The sequence below is a fragment of the Protopterus annectens genome, chromosome 2.part1, assembly GCF_019279795.1.
Source record: "Protopterus annectens isolate FY-2018-M chromosome 2.part1, PAN1.0, whole genome shotgun sequence".
Lineage (NCBI taxonomy): Eukaryota > Metazoa > Chordata > Ceratodontiformes > Protopteridae > Protopterus > Protopterus annectens.
The window spans coordinates 547,107,118-547,121,882 of record NC_056729.1 but is presented as its reverse complement, the minus strand read 5'-3'; positions in this window follow the sequence as shown (position 1 = coordinate 547,121,882).

The following is a 14,765-nucleotide window of genomic DNA, read 5'->3' as shown; positions in this document are numbered from 1 at the left end:
TTGAAAGTGCTTTGTGCTTAAAATGTATCCACAGTGTACCCTACTGGAAAAGAACAAAAATGTTCATGCACTATTGTAGCTGTTTAGATGTATGTATTTTAACAGTGGAAGATGAGATACAGAGGTTAACCTCAGTCTAGTAAATTGTAGAAAAATATCTGAAATTAAATTACATTATAAGCTAGGCCAGAGACATAGTGTCTGTGTTGAGAGGCTTTCTGTATTTTCTTGTAAGTGTTATATTGTTTTATGACTTCCTACATTTGCCAAAGATCTGAGGAAAAGTCCTTATCTATGTATTTTTATAGGTAGATGGTAAATGCTACCAGCTGCCATCAATGGTTGTTTTGGGCCTAGGAGCTAAGAGTTAGATGATAAGATATGATGTAATTCTGCTAGTTAGCCCAGCAATAATATCTGGGCTATTAATCTGAGAGCTCTCTGAGACAGACACAACATTCCGTATTCTGTTTTGGGCCTGACAACAACTACAAGATCCATTCACCACATCTGCTTTGCTCTACAGTAAGTAAGTATATGGACAGTATAATTCTCTTAGAAATAGTCAGGAATATAGCAACTCTTAGTTTACATATTTTCTTTTCTTTCTTTCTTTCTTTCTTTCTTTCTTTCTTTCTTTATTATTTATTGGCATTTGTTAACCGAGTTAGTCCAACTGGGCCAATTTACAGCAAATAAAATGTCACACTCCAGGATAGTACAATTAAAACTACAGAACATCAAGAAAACATTGTAAGTTACATACTCATCAAAACAACCAATTATCTATGTATAATATATACAAAATACACCAAGTAGGGCTAACCATAGTGAGAGGTCTGGTGGACCAAGATAAGCCCCAAGAAGGATAGTTAGTGATGGGGAGAGACTAGTTCATATACATACTGACACTTGTTTGGATGTTGTGAGCGTGGAGTGTTCAGGAATTAGGTTGGGTCATGACAGGGGCAGGTCTTGGAGTTAAGTAGATGAAATGAGTTATTTTTTAAAGAGTAATGGTTGTGTAATGGAACATAAGTGTGTAGGGAGTTTATTCCATGCTTGGGCCACAGTGCATTTATATAGTAATTTGCCTATATTTTTCTTTGGTTGATAAATATCAAAGAGTTACTGGTTAGAGGTTCAGAGGGAACAGAGAGGAGATATAGGTGGAAACCAGGGAGGAGAGAGCTGGGCAAGATGAGAGTTTGTATAATATGGAGTGTATTATTTTAAATTAAGATAGGAGGAGTTGTTGGGGGAGTTTGAGCCATTGGAGAGTGTTGAGTGCAATGCAGCGATGGGAGTTAAAAGGAGAGTTGGTGATAAATCTAGCTATTTTGTGGTATGTTTGCTGGAGTTTAGACAGGGTTATGGACTGAATATTAGTTAGGACAGGGGCAGCATAGAGAAGGGAGGGGAGGAGAAGAGCATGAGCCAGGGAGGGTCTAGCATTTGAAGTTAGAAATTGTTTGTTACGATAGAGCACCAAGTTTCTGCTGAGTTTTTTTATACATTGAAGTATATGTAAGTTAAATTTAAGTTCATTGTCAATGATGGCACCAAGGAGCTTTGCGTGGCGTTCAGGTTGAATGATGGTGTTGTTGGAGGTTGTGATAACAAAGGTGGATTTGTGATTAGAGAGTGAGCGGGGAAGAAAAAGAAACAGTTTGTTTTTTTTGGGGGGGGGGGTAGGATGAGTAGAGTTTAGACTGTCCTGCAATGTTGTTTTAAATATTTCCTGTGATTTTGAACTAATATGTCACTGTAAATATATACTGCATATTTTATTGTTCTTTAAATATTTATTACCAAATATATTTAAGCCTTTCATTGTGGCTGATCTGTCTAGATATACTTAAGTTTTGAGAGTAGTTGCATATTTATTTGGTGACTCTGTGGGCCACTCCTAATAGCCTTACTCTTGGTCAAACTACCATTTGTATTAGCAGTAACATTACACAGTAAGATTGGACATCCTTTGTTAAGGTCTTAAAGTAGCTGATAAGGAGCTGGCTGGTGGCAGTGATAACTATCTTATAGTCTGGGAAAAAGGGGACATAGCTAGGAGATCTGTGCCAGACTTTCCCTGGTGTGTGTGTGTGTGTGTGTGTGTGTGTGTGTGTGTGTGTGTGTGTGTGTGTGTGTGTGTGTGTGTGAGTGGGTGCATGTGTGTGCAAATCAAACCTCAAAGAGTGTGTGTTTGTCAGCTGCTTGGGCAAGGACACGCAGCATTGGTTGGATAGGGAGGCTGCTGAAGGTCTTGACTTGGCCACTCAGCTGAGATCTCAACTTTATAGCTGTACCAGTGGAGAGTCTTGTTGGGGATCTGGAGAAAGATGGAGAAACAAGCCCTGGACTGATTGGGGTCTCTGTGTGCTCTTAAGAGAAATTGCACTTGAAGCAGAGAGTTGCATCTGGAAATACTGTGTGTGTACCTTGTCACCCTCTTAGTATATGTCCCCCACTGGTGCCAGTGGTGAGGATTGCGGCTCCTTGATTACTGGTTCAGTGGTGGGGTGTCACAGCTAGTATGAGTAATGTACTCCAATTTAAATATTTATTTTAGAATTTTAATCTTTGTTTTATATTACAATATTTATAGTAAGATATGTATCTTTATTATACACATTATAGCTATTGTTAGGAACGTTTGTTTTCTGTTAATGTTTATATTTATACATTTACTTGTATAGTTTTATATTTATCCCTTTAAATATACATGTATAATTTTATTAAAGTAATTTATAATACATACAACATGGATTATTCTAACAAGCCTGGATATTTAGGACTCTTCTAGAATACAGTCTAGAAGATTCTCAGTTTGTTCTTTTTGATTGGCTGTAAGCAAATAGTTTCTTCTTCTGCTTGACTGGCCATCAGTGACTATTTCTTTATATTTGAATGCTTATTTCAATGGACAATACTTTCTAACTGAGAAGGCAAAGTTTTGGGCAGTACTTATGTCAATATGTTTCCTATAATAAAAAAGTTATTTTGAAATATTTCAGGTAGCGTTTTGTGTTTAGTAAAAGTTTGGACTTTCTACTATTGCACTTTAGAATATTTAGTACATCTCTAGTGATGGTGTCAGTTTTGGGATCTGACCAGTTATTTCATGTACATAATTTACATATTTTTGCTATGTCTTATAACCATACATTTATTTACTCTAAAGGTGAGATCATTATTATCTTGAGAACTTCAACACCTTTCATTGAGGAAATTCTGCTCTTCACATAGTAGTCATTACCATATTGGGTGATCCAGAACTGCTTTTTCAACTTATATCCAGAATGAAGTGAGGCCAGTACATAACCTGTGTGACACAACTCATAAATCTCATCTGAAGAGAGAAGAAGCCTCCCACTCTGACTTGTTGCATTCCATTACTTAAACAGTGTTTTAGCCACGGAATACATGAATGGATATGTATTTCTTTTAATTTATCATTTTATTACATTATTTGGAATAACACTGAATTTCTTATCAAGGTCAAGTTATTAAATATACACTGTTTTCTCTTCAAAAGGACTTGCAGTTTCCTCATTAAAGAAATGCCAGAAGATTCAAAAGGCAAGATCCCTCCTTGCAAAAACCCATACTATTCCATATGTAAAAGAAGAAGATTCTCTGTGCTATTTTAAATAAACTCTATTACAACTTTCTGTGTGATTTTAGATTGAAGACTGATCAGGATGATAGTTCCAAATTACTTGGCCTTCATATGCCCTCCTTTAGTGAATTTAACACTAGTTCATAGGTTCATAGGTGATTACTAGGCTAACGACCACAAGGGCTTTTAAAGCCTAGCCATGCATCCCAAATTACTGCCTGTGGTCAGGGATGTGTGCACATGCTTACATTTTATTTCAAATGACTGTTTTTTTGTTGATTCTATTTAGGAAACCTCCATATATGTTATCTGAGCTCACTGAACTAGAATCTTTAATTTTACTTGTGACAGCAGTTATCTTGTCTCCAGTTATATAAGGAGTGTCTTTAGATATATAAGGAATGTCTCCTTTTTTCTCCGTTTGCCATTTTTTTAATATCTGTAGTCCTCTAAGATTTGCCAGAAAACCACAAGTTTTATGACGAACTGGTCTAAACACAGCAAAGTCTGAGACATTCTGCAAAATCAGGAATAGTTTTAACTTGGTTTCACACAAATAGTACCCAAAGCTTATTCCATACAAATGCACACTAGTCCTGTATACTTAAACTATAATCTGATCAAACAACAATAGGGTAAGTCATAGATCAAAAATATTAGGCAACAAAAACAATGTTCTGCAAAATCAGGGACAGTTTTAAATCTGGCAGCATGGCAGCAGGAAAGTAAAACATAAAAAACTTTTTATTATTTCAACCTTTTAATAAAAAGTTTTTTACATTTTACCTTCCTGCTGCTGTGGTGGTTCTGTGGAATCTATTAGATTTTGCTGCCATATTTTGTTGTCTTCACGATACCTTTTCACACAGTGGAATACTTCTTTTGTGTTACTTTACAATTTTAAATTTGTTTTATTCAGACTGGCCAGAGAGAAAATATTCCAAATTATTTTACACAAATGCACCTAGTCACTAGCCTTTAATGCCAGACTTTAAATCAATCAATTTAAAAGAGCAAGTTGTTTTTATCAACAACACTGCTCCTACCCAATCAATCTGGTTGCTTTTTTCTATAGTATAGCTAACCCATCATCTGGTTCCTGCCAGCATATTAAAATAAAGAGAGAGAGGGAATGTTACACAATTGTAAACTAGCCCTTAATGCCAAACTTTAAACTGAGCAGATGAGAACATATTGCTTTCATCCACAGCACACCTAGTTCTTGAAAAGAAGGAATACATTTTCTAATATATTTCACACAAATGTACACTAGCCCTTAATTCTAGATTTTAAACTAAGTAAATAAAGATGGCAAGTTGCTTTCATCCAGAGCACAGTTAGCAACCTACTTAAAAAAACAAATAATAAATATTCCAATTGTTTCATACAAATGCACATAGCCTATCCCTTAGTGCCAGACTTTAAACTGAGCAAATGAAGAGGGCAAGCTGCTTTCATTCATAACACAGCTAGTCTCCCTTAAAGCAGAATAAATATTAAAGTTTGTTTCACATAACTGCATGCTAGCCCTTAATAGCAGGCTTTAAACTAAAAAGTCAGGGTTGATGTAATGGTTAAAGTGATCACCTCACAAACACAAAGTACAGGGTTTTATATTGACCTCTGGTCACTGTCTGGTTATTGGCTCAGCTTGTGATAGTCTGCAGATTGATTGCCTAGTATTTGTGTGGAATCTGACTTGTGTTGGGGGCTGGCATAATGGTTAAAGTATTTGACATATAGACACAAGGTACAGAGTTTGATTTTCATCTTTGAAGGAAATCAGATAGACATAAAATGGCCTGCAAGTGCAGCAAGCCTGGTGTTTACCTCTGAACCTAAGCAAATGAGGAGGGCATGTGTAGCCCAGCTAGATCCACCTGATTGCCTGTTAGTATATTAAAAAGAGAGCGAGAGTAAATATTCCAATTTATTTTACAACAACGAATACTAGTCTTATTGCCAGACTTCAAGCTGAATAGATGAAGAGGGATCATTGTTTTCATCGACAGCACAATAACCACCATCCAAAAAGAATACATTTTCCTATTTATTTCACACAAATGCAGACTAGCCCAGACATTAATGTCAGACTTTAAACTCAACAAATGAATATGGCAAGTTACCTTAATCCACAGCAAAGCTAGCCTACTCAAAAGAAAAATAAATATTCCAATTTATTTCATACAACACGCTAGCCCTTAATATCAGGATTTAGAAAAAGCAAATTAAGATGCCAAATTATTTTCTTCCATAGTACAACTACAGCCCAATCTGGTTGACCTTCAACACATTAAAAATGAAAGAAAATATTCTAATTTATTTCCCATTGATCTACACTAGCCCTTACTGTCAAAGTTTAAAATAATCAAAGAAGGCAAGTTGCTTTCATATGTAACAAAGAAAGCCCCTCCCGCCAAAAAATCTCATTGCCTGCCAGTACTAAAAAAATGCTTACCTTAAAAATCGGCATGCCATTAACACCCACAAATAGCCAGTATACAGTTTGTAATATATTTGTAGGCTGTCATATTAGGCCAACAAAATGATGTTTCTTGCACTTTCTTTATAATTAAATATTTGCAAGTGAGACTCAAGAATTTTCAGAATAATTTGGTTTCTCAAAAATGACAGAATTATTATCTCACCTTAAAACAATAGACTTTGAAAGTATACTAATTTGTCTCTGAAGTTTTAATATAGGTGAATATAAGTGAATCAATGGATAAAGGTGATTCCACTAATTCATCCATTTGAGGATTTTGACTTCTCTGCATTACTGCATCTTTTTTGGTAGCTGTCTTCAATTCCTGAAGTATGGGAGTTACTAGAATTTTTGTCACAACTCACACAACCTCCTGATTCTTTTCTCTAGAAATGTTATATATGCCATACATGCTCATAATATATCAACAATATGTATATATCTTCTTGGCTTGAGAAGTACTGCCACACCACATTTCTGAAGTGTTAAAAAATATCCTTTACAATCTCATAGGTGCATTCTGCAGTGACTTTCTTTATTTGTTTTACAAAGGCTTATTAGCAGTCTCAGCTTTAATAAATATGCCATGTACACAATCAAGGAGTTTCTGAAATCCACCCACTATTGCTAACATTTCTGTCTCAATCTGTGGATATTCAGTTTGCACATCTGTCTGTATTCTAAATATGTAAACAATTGCTTTTCTCTCTTGCAGTATCACTGAGGATAGGCCCTTCTGGTCTGAATCCACTTGAAACATCATAGGTAATACTGAGTGAAAATCTTTAAGTGAATATGATACAGTTATCTGTGTGTTCAGTAACTTAAACTTTTAGCTTGTTCCTCATTTAATTCTAAAGTGTATGCTGCTCAAGTAGCTTTCACATATGTGAGATATCTGACAAGTGTGGAATAAATTTAGACAGGTATTGTAAATATGCAAACTTCAGCAACATGATATATATGTACAATGTTTTTTTTACTTATCTGGTGAGCTGGGGGGTGAGCCCCCCAGGGCTCTCACTTCTGGCTCCAAGCTGTCTGTAATTTTACAATTTATGTTTACTTTTTTATTTATTTAACATCTGTTGATCAGGAAAGTCCTACTAGGACAGAGCCTATTTTCTGTAGAAGCACAGGGAGAAACACTCCCAATGCATGTCTTTGGAATGTGGGAGGAAACTGGAGTACCTGGAAGAAACCCATGCTAACACAGGGAAGACATGCAGACTTTGCACAGAAGGAACCCCAGCTAAGAATTGAACCGGAGAACCTCTTGCTGTGAGGTGACAACATTAACTGCTGCACCACTGCTCCACCCATGTTCATAGGTGTATAGGTAGTTAGTGAGCATGTGGTCCAGTAGACCATTGAAAAACCAAGCCCAGTTTCAACTCAAAACACCACAACAAACTAGACTAGTAAAAACAAAAACACCAGACAATGGGAACTCACTAATGATTTGATAATCCACAATAAAACAGTAAAAGGATGAGCACTTTCATCCATAAGTAATAGACCTCTTCAGATCTGAAGAAGTCTATTATTTATAAATGAAAGTGCTCATCCTTTTATTGTTTTATTGTGGATTATCAAATCATTACTAATTCCCATTGTTCAGTGTTTTTGTTTTTACCAAGCCCAATTTCCAAATTTTCCAGAGCACTGTCTGGTTTAGTGACTTGTTCAAGGTCATACAGTAGACAAATGAAGACTGGGAATCAAACTCTGGACCACAGGAAGCAAGTGATTAACAGCCATAATCCTCTGTGCTTATTTTTTTTTTTCACGTTTCAAAACTTGTGACCATAATCTGGCTAGTAGCTAAATCAAGTCTAGTGTTGTGTAATTACTTGGTAGAAACCACAGAAATAAATGTCAGAGATTATGTTTACAACTCATTTCAACCATTCAGTCATATCAGCTCTAGCAAACTGAAAGATTTTGAGCCGATGAAATGTCCAGGAGTCTCGAAAATATATATCTGCCCAGTAATATTTTATAAGCACTCTGGTTTAAACAAGGCTCACCCAGATAGAGTTCCTCAAATCCCTAATTAGAATCCAGCACTGAAAAGAGTTTTGCATGAGGCATTAAAACAATCTCTTATTCTAGAGTCTGTAGTGGATAATGTTCCCTCAAAATTACACAGAAGGCATCCCAGCCAAGAATCGCACCAGGGAACCTCTTGCTGTAAGGTGACCTGGTTTGAATCTCAACTGGAGTGCCTTGTATGTGGAGTCTGCATGTCCTGCCTGTGTTTGCATGGATTTCCTCCAGGTGCTCCAGTTTCATTCCACATTTCAAAGACATACAGTAGGTGTCATGGGCACTCTAAATTGTTCATAAGTGTGAGTGTGCATGTGAGTGTGTGATATGGAAGAACTCCAGTGGCAGAGCCAGCCACCCAGTGATATAAACCTTGGTTCTAAAGGATTTTAACTGTTGAAGTGACACCTTGACCCTATGTGCAAAACCTGGGGAAAAAAACAATTGTGGATAGATGTCTAGAGGGTCCTTATAGATTCTAAATTTGTCTTGCCTCATGATAGTTGCCATGCTATTAATCCATTGTATAGGCTAACTCTGTTATGCATTGATATCTAGAATTTTCCATATGTTTAACTCATTACTGCTGACAGTACTGACTATATTGTGGTGTTAGTCATGCCCGTAGTGTAACTTGTGCGAGTTGCCTTGTCACACTCACAGTTGATAGTGCCTGAAAAGTATCCCACATGCAGTGCTTCTGTTTCACTACAACGTATCTCTGTCCCATACTTGCAGTATTCAGTGACACAATTGCACGCATTAAATCCAAGAAAATGATTTCAGTTAAACAAAAAAACTGAAATCAGAAATTGTCTACTTCTAAATACATACATTGCTTTCTTTGGTCAGCTGAAAATATTTTGTCTCATTTAATTTTTCTTCTGACTCTCTGCTCTAGGCAATTACAGTCAGCAACATGCACAACTCTCAACTTCTAAGCACAGGAAATCTGAAAAAGCCCAAAATTATTGTGGACAAAGGCCCAAAATCAGGGACAGATTTAATTGATTTCTCTTAGTGAAATTGATAGAACAACAACGTTAGCATTAACATGCATTTTCTGAATTAGAAAAGTCTGAAAGTCAAATGGATGTCATTATTTAATGACTTCAATCCTCAATGAGCTTCTAGAAAAGAAAAAAAACACATTTTATGAAGAACATACTGAAATATGATGCAAAAATCTGGATATTTGTGAGGTCTGAGAATGTGATACCCAATTATCAGAGTCTGAGAAGGTGTTAATGAGTTAAGGTTTTGTCTCTCACTGCTATAGATACTCCAATTTGTGTATTAATCAGTGATGTAGCATCTGATGACAATTTGAACTGACAGTTTGTCTTTAAGCAATTCATATCCTGACAGGCCAGAGCAATTTGCTAGACTATCACGCTTAGCTTTAGAGCATTGTATATTTGTTTCTGCATTGACAGTGATGCTAATAAAATATTATTTTTTTCAAAAGTGCTGCTTTTCACTCAGTTTAAGAGCTTTTATATTTGCCCCAGACTATGCTCTACTGCTTTAGGTTTAGCACCACATTTGTTACACTGCTATCTAAGTATTTTTTCATCTGCAAATCTGTGAATTAGATTAACTCTCTCTTTGAGTATGACTTGATAAAAAACATGCAAACTGATTTAAAATAAAAAATGAAGGAAACAAGTCAACAATCCACTCCAAAATATGTTTATTGAGCACTTTTGTTTTGAATAGAAACTTCAACGATCCACTCCAAAATATGTTTATTAAGCTCTTTTGTTTCGAATAGGAACTTTTTCAGAAGTTTCTATTCAAAACAAAAGTGCTCAATAAACATATTTTAGAGTGGATCATTGACTTGTTTCCTTCGTTTTTTATTTTATATCTCTCTGTGAATATGCAAATGCTTCTACCTGCTTTGGTGAATGTGCAAACAGTCACATACTCTCACCTAATTGCTCACTTAGCTCTGTTACCATTTGCAGCATTTGCATTCACGTAATCCTGCCTGTAGGTAATTACTTAACTGAGACTGCAGATTTAGTATCTGAAACAACTGTCTCTAGACTTCATTTCTATAAGCAAATTTGATCCAAATGCTTTAGTATACAGCATAAGTAAGACAAGACTACATAAGCAGAGTACTTTAGCTTGTAAAGCAATTCCAGTCTTTTGAATGCATGTTCAGACATTATGATCTACTGCTTTCTAACTTCAAACATAATGCAACAATATTGCCATTTCAAACATTGAACAGATGGTTATGTGCATATTACTTTTATGGAACGTGCAGTTTTAAATTTTGAAGGCTGATATCATGTTATCACATTGAAACAGATAAATCACTTTGCATTCTTTTGGTTCCCTCTACATTCTTAATATTTTTCTCTGATATGAGTTTGAATATGAATTCACAATTTTCCCATCTGACTTACAGTTTGAGATACATACACCACTGCACCTCCCTGAACTATATGGTTTAGAAGTAGACAATTTCTGATTGTCTGGTTTCTTAACCAACTGCTTGGTGTCATCTGGAAAATTACATGCTGGTGATAGCATAAACATTTCGTCAACTGCTGGGTTTCCTGCTCTGTGGTTTTTAAGGTTTTTATCCCTCTGAAATGACTACAACATTCAGCTTTACCTTTTCATATGCTACAGTTAACAGTGTGCACAGACTTTACTGTGGGTGAGAAATTACTTAATTATGGGTGATATATCATATTGGTATATTGTAGCATTTCTACATTGCACTGAGTTCTACAGATGCATCTTCATTTTCTCGAGCCTGTAGTACCTTGCCTAAACTGGTGTTAAGTGCATTAGTTCAGTCTGTTGTAAGAATCCAGTTCTGACCACTGTGCATTCTGACCATTCCGACTATGTACCTTTCTTTCATGTATACATCAAGCTTTGGTTCTAAGATCATCTTCACTGTTTGAATCATTTATTACTTCATCCAAATTTATTCCATAGCAGTCTAGATTCTGGATTAGGGCTCTAACCTTGCTCCTGGATACTGGCATATAGTTTCACAATTTCTTTGTCTTTCTAGTTATGGTTGATTTGATAACGATTCCATATTTTGCATTAATTCAATCATTAGCCTCTCTTCCTCTGTCCTTTGTATTAAGTGCTTCTTAACTATATGCATATGTGCATGCTCTTTCATCTGGTTCATATATTTCTTTTGTCAGATTACAAGGTTATATCTAATAGTCATAGGGCAGTAAGGACAAGCAACCCATCACTTGCCCCATATCCTTTTTCCTTTTTACTGTTCTACTTTTTGTTCCAGATCTTCTCTCATCTGTTGTGGCTCAAACTATTATAAAACACAAGAAACTCTAATGTTGCTGGTGGCGGTGATACTATCTCGTTCTATTAGTCTGTTATGGCCGAATAACATTCTGAATGAACCCACCTATGAAGTTCTAGAATATCATCGTGTTTCCTACTTCTGATAATTTTTTTTCAATGACTTTCACAGCCCCATTTTCTTGCTTACATTTCCTAAAATCTGCGTTTCCATATTAGCATTATTTCAAATGCACTGCTCTCTGCACCAGTAGTAACAAGTGAAAAGCAAGGGATTCAAGAAAAAGTTAAGCCAGTTCAGTGATACAACCATTAATAAAATGCCCTTTTAAGTTACTTTTTTTTTTAATTTATTTTCAAAGTACTATTTATAACAAAATTTACATCACCACTTTCAGTTGAGGGAGACTCCTATGCTGAACAATATTCCTAAACTAATAGTTTTCAGCAACAGGACCATGCATTATTGATCAGAGATTAATCACCCATGATAGAAGTTTCACATTACATATTATATTACCCATTTTTATACATTTCCATAGCATTTAACAATATATAAGATGAGATAATAGAAAACTGAAAAAAGAAATTCCTAGGTTTACATAAAATTAGCTTGCAAATTCAATAACTAAAGCTATGCACAGCACCTGAGTCCTGTCTGCAAACATACTACTTTGCCTTGCTCTGCATTGTCAGTACTTTTCTTTATCTTCTTCTGTTCCCCTGGAAAGATCAGGAAATGTACTTCTTGGGCTGAGCAATGAACCTCAAATATACATCTTCTTTTTATGTTGCCTCCTGCTGAACCAGTAGAGACAAATTAAATGTTATGTCTTATACACTGGAGTATATGGACACATGAAGTATTTACTTTACTTAAGGCCTGCTAAAGATACATAGATAGATAGATAGATAGATAGATAGATAGATAGATAGATAGATAGATAGATAGATAGGTAGTGTGTGTGTGTGTGTGTGTGTGTGTGTGTGTGTGTGTGTGTGTGTGTGTGTGTGTGTGTGTGTGTGTGTGTGCATGTGGTGACAAAGTTATAGGTAATAAACATTCAGGTTCCACAATCACAAATCCTAACATTTATTTAAATGCCATTTTCACCCCTTTTTGTAAACTTTTGCTCTGGGTCCACTCATACTCCTCCTTTAGCATAACCAATTCTGCAGTCACAGCACACACACACACACACACACACACACACACACACACACACACACACACACACACACACACACACACACACACACACACACACACACGCACACACACACACACAAACATATTGTTTCAGGACCTTGTGATACATGAAATAGCAGGTACTTTAGATTTAGCTAATGAGTTTTATGATTAGCAGTGAAGCTATGAGTCTTCAATGAAGTTCCGTAATCCTACACTATAAGATGTTTTAGTATGATACAAACCAGACTCCGATGTTTCCATTTATCCCTTTTGTGCTGCACTTTTCTTGTTAGGTTAGTATTTCCCATTGGCTTCAGTGGCCTGTGTTAACTGTCTATGTTGTGACAATATAGAACTTTTAGGTAGTTTGCCTATGTTTTTGGGAACAGAGTCTTTTGCTGGCGATTTCCTATTATGGAAATGACATACTTTAATCTATTTTTGTTTTGTTTTGTTAGTTATTTTTAATGGGTTTAAGTACTGTAGTAAGGGTTGATTATGTCAGGATGGTTAAGTTTTATTATACAATGACCCCCCCCCCACATTAATATTCCAAAACGTGCACGCTGATTGGTCAGCGTGCAGGTTGCAAATCAGAGTTATAGTACTGGAAAAAGGTCCAGTCGCCCAGACTTTTTCCATTAGTATAACTCCTTTTTTACAGCAACGGAGAACGCAAGATCTCCGTTGCTTTTTTACATGCTGTCTCACTATGTTAAACGAGTTTAACATAGCAAGAGAGCTTTAAAAAAAGTAATGGAGATCTTCCTATCTCCGTTGCTTTTTTTAAAGGTGTTTTGCTATGTTAAATGAGTTTAACATAGCGAGACAGTGTGTAAATGAGTTTAACATAGCGAGACAGCTTTAAAAAAAGCAACGGAGATTCTCTGTTGCTTTTTTTAAAGCTATCTTGCTATGTTAAACTCCTTTAACATAGTGAAACAGTTTGTAAAAAGCAACGGAGATCTTGCTTTCTCCGTTGCTTTTTTCAAAACTGTCTCGCTACATTAAATGGGTTTAACATAGCGAGACAGCTTTAAAAAAAGCAACAGAGATTCTCCATGGCTTTTTTTTAAAGCTGTCTTGCTATGTAAAACTCCTTTAACATAGCGAGACAGTTTGTAAAAAGCAACGAAGATCTTGCTTTCTCCGTTGCTTCTGCCCACAGCTCTGATGTACTGCGTAAGCATACACATGTGCAGTACATCAGAACTGCCGCAAAATACCAGACAGCTGCGGAAGGGCAGTAAGGAGGCATTATACCATGCCATTATTTAAGAAAAGTAATTATTTTTTTTCTTAAATAATGTCATTGTATAATAGCAATAACCCACGCCTGGATGTGGGTAATGATGGATTTACCCACAGTTGTCTTTGTTTGGCCACTCGGGCTTCACCCTTGTGACCAAACAACACCAGCCGTGGGTAAATCCAGCATTACCCACACCCAGGCGTGGGTTATTACTATATTATTTACTTTTTTTAGTAGTTTGTTCTTAGTTTACAGAGTTAGAACTGAGTTATTTTGCTGATAGTGCCATTTTCTTATTGGTAGTTGTCCTATTTTTTTTTTCATTTTAACTTTTGACATTTTAAAATGAATGAGTTTAATTTCTAGGAAGTTGATTTTGACGAACAGTGTTGCTTTTTGCAGGTTATGTATGTATTTTATGTACATAGTATGTGACATTAGAATTTTTGCATTGATGTGATTGGAAATGCAGTGATGGTTTACATTATTTTTATTTCTTGTTATATTTTAACAATTTGTATGTATAGGTTTGAAAGGTTACTTTTAGTGAGATATGATGCTTTGCCATTGTGTGCATCCATATTTTGTATGTGCCACTGTATGAATTAAAACAAAATAAAACATGTCTTGCAGTACTAGCTATTTTTAGTGAGCAGTACAGACCTCTCAGCTGTCCTTATTTTGGAGGAATATTTCTGTTTTCAGGCCTGATTTACCCCTGTCTGAGGATGTACCTAATTTTTTAGGTACATCCCTATTTTCAAGCTTGATTTACCCCTTCACACATGTTTTTTAATTACCTTCATCGTTCATGATTTTTGAAGATATTACATCAAAAACCATACTACATGGTCAACATACG